Here is a 6,270-nt window from a genome sequence, read left to right as displayed (position 1 = left end):
AATATATACTGCTTCAGACACAGACATTTTAGTTTGTCTCTGACTTGTTTTGGGGCATTTTCAAACGGGAGGGTGGCTGTGGTGGAGTTATGGAAAATATGGCTAGTTTGGGGTTTGACTAGATGCAATAATATATATTTAGTGAGTGCCTGTCAATCTTGATGTTCCAAGCACTGGGAATGTCCATGTTCTCTTCCGTGAGAGACTTAAACAGGTTCTTTTGGAGATAGAACCTCTATCTAGAAAAATATACCAAAAATAAAAAAGTTAAAAAAAAGGACATGATAACTGCAAAGTGATAATATAGAAGATAAGAACTATTGGCATTCAGAAGTAGAGATTGTTAAGTGGTGAGTCAGTTTAATGGTGGATGGGTTTCAGCTGTGTCCTAAAGTTAGGGAGGCCATCCATACCTGGACGGTGAGGGAAGACCTTTCCTAGATGGGGGACAGCTAGAGCAAAAGTATGGAAGCTGGAATGTCCAGAGTGTTCAGGAAATACTAATTAACCTATGGCTGGATCCAGTGCTTTGTAGAGGGGTCATTCTGGCAAGGCCTTGGGCACAAAGCAGCCATTTTGAGAAAATATAATCATAGTAAGAAATCTCAGTGTTTTAAAAAGGAGTCCTTTAGACCAGACATTTATAGAGAACCTAATTTAAAAAGAGTAATACTATATTGGTATGACTTCTACAAATTCAATAAATATAAATTTGGAATCTTTGATAATTATCATCAGGAAAACCATGGTCTGAAATCTGTTGCTATTGAATATAGAGAGAAGTAAGCATTTCTCTCCAACCCCAATATTAAAATTCTTTTTCATACTTAATTCTGGCATTTGTTATGAAAGTCTGCTGTTGTAAACTGCTCATCCTGTTAATTCAGTCTGTCTCCAGTTCTGTCTTTGCCATGTAGCTTGCCCCAAACACTAGTCAACACCATCTTTCCTCTTGCTGAAAGTCTCAGTCCCAATGTGGCTGGATTAAGTATTTGTTATAGGTGTATATACACTTTACCATACCACTATACTGTTTTAAAATTTGTTTTACAATTTTTCTGTGTGTGTGTGTGTGTGTGTGTGTGTGTGTAAATCTTGAACATAAACTTCTGGAAGTCAAGTTTATGTTCATTTTAATTTCTTCCCTTGTCTTTAGTATAAGGCACACAGTGAGCTCCTAATAAGTGTTTGTTAGGTAAACCATGTAAAGGAGTTTGCCAAAAGTCTACAACAAAATATAAACACACCAGCCACCCCACTGATAGGAAGACACGCATCTTTTTAATGTTGTATCAGTCTTTTAGTTCTGAGACTTATCTAGGGTCAAAAGAGGGAAGTGATCTTAATTTGATGACTTTTCTGTATACAAAGTTATATTTTACATTTTCAAGTCACTTTTTCTTGTGAGCCTCAGAGATTGTGGTAGGTTGGTCAGAGAGGTATTGCTATTTGAATTTGGGAGATGAGCCATCAGAAGTACAGAACAGTAAGGGGATTTGCTGAGGGCTAAATGGCTAATTATTGAAAAAATTGGGATGAAACCCAAGTCCTCAAACTCCTAGTCAATCCCCTCCCCCCCCCTTTTAAAACCTTAGTGCATTTGAAGAGAGGAATTCTGATTTCTCTGATAAAGAGCTACTTTTATTTTCTCTAAAGTCTGGGGTACACCAGGTCTTTTTTTTTTAATGTTTATTTATATTTGAGAGGGAGGCAGAGTGAGAGGGAGACAGAGGATCCTAAGGGAACTGTTGAGCACAGAGCTCAATGTGGGGCTCAAATCCGCAAACTGCAAGGTTATGACCTGAGCCGAAGTCAGACACCCAACCCACTGAGCCACCCAGGTGCCTGAAACCAGGTTGTTTTTTTAATGAGGAAAATCGATGAGTGAAGTAGAGGTGGACATGAGGGGTGGGGAAAATTTTTTCCTGAGATATTTTCTAGTGAGATGCTCTTCCCTGTGGAAATCTCCAGAAGCGAGGAACAGGGTAAAATTAGAGCTGGTCTGAGCAAGAATGTATTCAAGATTAATCTTCAAGATAATCTCACTTGGTTACCTCATTTAATATATGAGGAAACCAAGGCACAGTTAATGTGCCCTTGGTCACAGAAGGGGTATCTCCTGACCCCCCAGGTCAGTGCTCTTTGCATGGCATTCTTTTTTTTTTTTAAGTTTATTTATTTTTGAGAGAGATAGAAGGGGGGGGGAGGGGCAGAGAGAGAGAAAATCCCAAGCAGGCTCTGCCCTGCCACCGCTGAGCCTGACCTGGGGCTTGAACCCATGAACCATGAGATAATGACCTGAACCAAACTGAGAAATGGACACTTAACTGACGGAGCCACCGAGGTGCCCCACTTTGTATCATATTCTAATTGCGTCCTGTTTGGTAAAAAGCCCTTGAAGAGTCTCCCATACCCCCAATACCAAACCTAAGGCGACACTGGGACAGGGCAGTGGTGGTGAAGGGAATACTCAGACTGACCTGTTTATGACCGCAGGCTATGTCTTTAGAGCCCTTTGACAATGAGCAAAAGGGGAGAATCCCACAACTGTGGGGAGAATGCAGAAAACAGACTGTTCCATGTTAAACGTGGGTCTAATGCTTTGTAGTGGGCTCAGCTACTGAATTTCATAAGGATGATAATAATAATAATGAAATCATGGACGATAATAATAAATCCTTTGAGATGTTGCCAGAACTACATATTGCAAGCTTTAGATGCCAGTAGGCAGCTGCTTGGCTAAATGTGGTCCCCAGTTGTCAAGGATAGACCCACCCTGATACGGGAGAAACAAATCAACAAGGATGTGCAGGGCACACATAGGGCAGAGCCACTTGGAGATGAAGGTTTCAATTTAGACATCATCTCTGCCTTTAAGGAATTAGCAATTTGAAAATGTGCTCAAAATGTCAAGTTTGACATAGAGGCATTTATGGCCCCATGAACTGGCTTGCATAGATCAGAGATCAAATAAAGTATCAGGTGATTATCCTCTTTTCAACCATCCAGTTGACAGTTGTCAGCCTTGAGGAGGCTGGATGTCTATGAAGGTGGTGTTAGGAGTAAAGTTGTGTTAACTTTTTCATTGCCAAAATGCTTTCATTGCTTTTCCTCCAAAATAGAAGGTAGGACTTTGCTACTTTCTGTGTGATTGCCAGAAATCCCCAGTTCTCACCTCAATTTCTTCATCTAAAGATGAGGTGTGACAATATCTGAACTTCTTCCCTCATCATCCTTTCATCATATTGGAGTGGGTAAACAGTAAGGAGTGTGATAAAGGTCAGGGGCCCGTTTGAATTTCATTCATCGGTGGATGGAATTGACTGGGGGGAAGGAAGTTTGCTTTGAGGCATTTGTCCATAAATGTTTATTTTAAGAGGAGATCATCTAATACAGTCTTCTCCTTTTGTACTAAGGAAATAAAGTTGTGAGTCTTAGAGTGACTTTTTTCCCTCCTCAGTATCACTCATGGAGTGATGGGTCAGAGCCCAGGGTCAGAACCCAGGCCCAGAACTTGGGACCTGATTCATAATGTTACTGAGTCTGCCAAGTTTGTTCAAGTGAGACTGAAAGAGATAAATGCTTGTGAGAGTTATCTGTCAATGAAATAATACTGCATAAATGGGAAGTGTTAATGAAGTGTGTCCCCCAAATACCTTGACTGTGGACAACTACTCTTTACCCTGGGTAACGGCAGAAATGTGGGGCCTGGGACCAGCTGTTCCCCAGGAGGTTTTCCCAGCTGCTGCTAGGGCCAACTCCGTGGTGGGGGAGTTCAGGGGTGGGGGATTCCAAGAGTGCAGATTCCATATAGGATAGAGCCAAAGCAGGTCATAGGCAGAACAGTTGAAGCTGTTTGTGAAACAGGTGGGAACAATGGAACATTCATTTGGTTAGATGTGAGCTTAAATCAACACAAAGGTTATCCCAGTTGCTTGGTTTGGTTTGACAGCGCATGTAGTGTTAAAGCTTTCTCTTTGTTTCTTTGTTCATATCCTTCCTTTCTATATCTCCTTTCCTCCCTCCTTTTCTTCCTTCTTTCCTTCTTTTCCTTCCTCCCTTCCTTCCTTCCTTCCATTTCTGCATCCTTTTGCTCTCTCCTCTCCTTTTCCTGTTCTTTATAAATTTAACATTTGAGGCTTGTTCAGAACTTAAAAAGAAACTAGAAAGGTGATTTAACTCTCTTTAGCTTACAAAGAGATATTAAATGAAAGTTGATTAGCAGTCATGTGATTCCCCCCCATTTTATAACAAGAGGGCATGTGATTTCAATGCAGAGAAAGAAATAGTTTTTTTATTAAAAAATTTTTTTAATGTTTATTTATTTTTGAGAGAGAGACCAAGACAGAGACAGAGTACAAGCTGGGGAAGGGCAGAGAGAGATGGAGACACAGAATCTGAAGCAGGCTCCAGGCTCTGAGCGGTCAGCACAGAGCCTGATGTGGGGCTTGAACTCACAAACCCCAAGACCATGCCCTGAGCTAAAGTTGAAGGCTTAGACTGAGTCACCCAGGTGCCCCTGTTATATCATTATTTTAAATATATCCAGTGAAACCCAATCCATAGCAATTTGGCACTCATCATCTTTCATTAAAGGAATACAAAAGTGAGCTCTTCTAGGCAGTTGGAATTCTGTAATGTTTTTTTCTTTTCCTGAAAACCTGGGTTACTCCCTCCCTCCTTCCTTCCTCCCTCCCTCCCTTCCTTCCTTCCTCCCTCCCTTCCTTCCTTCCTTCCTTCCTTCTTTTCTTTCTTTCTTTCTTCTTCTTTCTTAGATAAAGAGTGAACTAGAGTGGGGGAGATGTGCAGAGAGAGAGGGAGAGAATCTTAAGCAGGCTCCACACTCAATGCGAAGCCCCACTCTGGGTTGATCTCACCACCCTGGGATCGTGACCTGAGCCTAAATCAAGAGTTCATCACTCAACCAAGCCACCCAGGTGCCCTTCCATTTTATTTCTTACAAAAAATTTTATTCTAATGTAGTGCTTTATGTTTGAAAGTATTTAATTTGGTACTTTATCAGATTTTGCTACAACAAACATATGTACAAACCTTGAAATTAAATTTAAGATGAAAACTTTCTAATTAAACATTAGAATAAAAATTGTCTTATTTTCTGTGGCTACAGAGTAGTAAATGTTTTTCTTTTGGATTAGCTTATCATTACAATGCTTACTAGTAAACAGTTCCTCAAATACCATAAATATGTTTCAAATAATAATTACTAAACCTAAAAATTAATATTTGTTGGAAATATATCTCATGAAATCGATAGGGCTTTAAAAACTTTTCCATGAGTTCATACATCCATGATGGACATTACTAATTGTTAGGGAGGAAGTTTGGCATTGACTCTCTTCTTTTTTTCCACTTATAAATATGAATACTGAGAGCACTTATTTGCATAAATAAGAAAATGGGAGGAGAAGGAGTTTTATGATGGAAATTTCTCAAAACTCTTTCATCCACATTTGAGTTTTATGCCAGAAATTATGTAGTATAATGTGTAGTATTACATAGAATACTATTATAAAAATTATTATTAATGATCTATCACTCACAACTTGCTGAGGTTCTTCAATTATTTTGAAAGCTAAGAAATGGGACTTACGTAATTTGCAAAAAGAGCCTGTTACCCAGCTATGGGTGTGTTCTGTTGGGAGAGGCAGTCCACCTGGACCCCGAGTGTCCCTGCAGAGTTTGGCCGAGTCTGCAAGAATGCAAGGCTCTGGCTGTTTTTTATCTGTGCCATTTCCCAGGGCAGTGAGCAACCTTGAGGTGAGGTAACGTCTCTCCCCAGAAAAAGAGCAGATGTTCTTCTGCTTGCTATGGAAGTGTTGAATCCCCCAGGCTTGGTGTGATAGAAACCCACAGTGTACAAAGCATGTGCCTAAGTCCATCCACTGACTTGCATTGCCTCTACAGGATTTGGAGGTCACAGGAAACTGAAGCAAACTAACTTCATGCTGGTGCTTCTTGCTGTGCTGAGAGTAATAAAGGGTATAGCCTCTGACCCACAAGTTTCATGTCTTTTGTCTGCATCCATGAAACCTTCACAGACTAGTTCATTGGTTTTTTTTTTAATTTTTCTTTAAATGTTTATTTATCTTTGGTCTTTTTTTTTTTTTGTTAAACTCATTTTTTAAAGCTTATTTATTTTGAGAGAGAGAGAGAGAGGTGGAGAGAAAGGGAAAAAGAGAATCCCAAGCAGTCTCCATGCTATCAGTGCAGAGCTCAATGCTGGGTTCAGTCTCATGAATTGTGAGATTA

The sequence above is a fragment of the Prionailurus bengalensis genome, chromosome B2, assembly GCF_016509475.1.
Source record: "Prionailurus bengalensis isolate Pbe53 chromosome B2, Fcat_Pben_1.1_paternal_pri, whole genome shotgun sequence".
Taxonomy (NCBI): domain Eukaryota; kingdom Metazoa; phylum Chordata; class Mammalia; order Carnivora; family Felidae; genus Prionailurus; species Prionailurus bengalensis.
The sequence above is the reverse complement of the archived record's forward strand: the minus strand, read 5'-3'. Positions refer to the sequence as shown.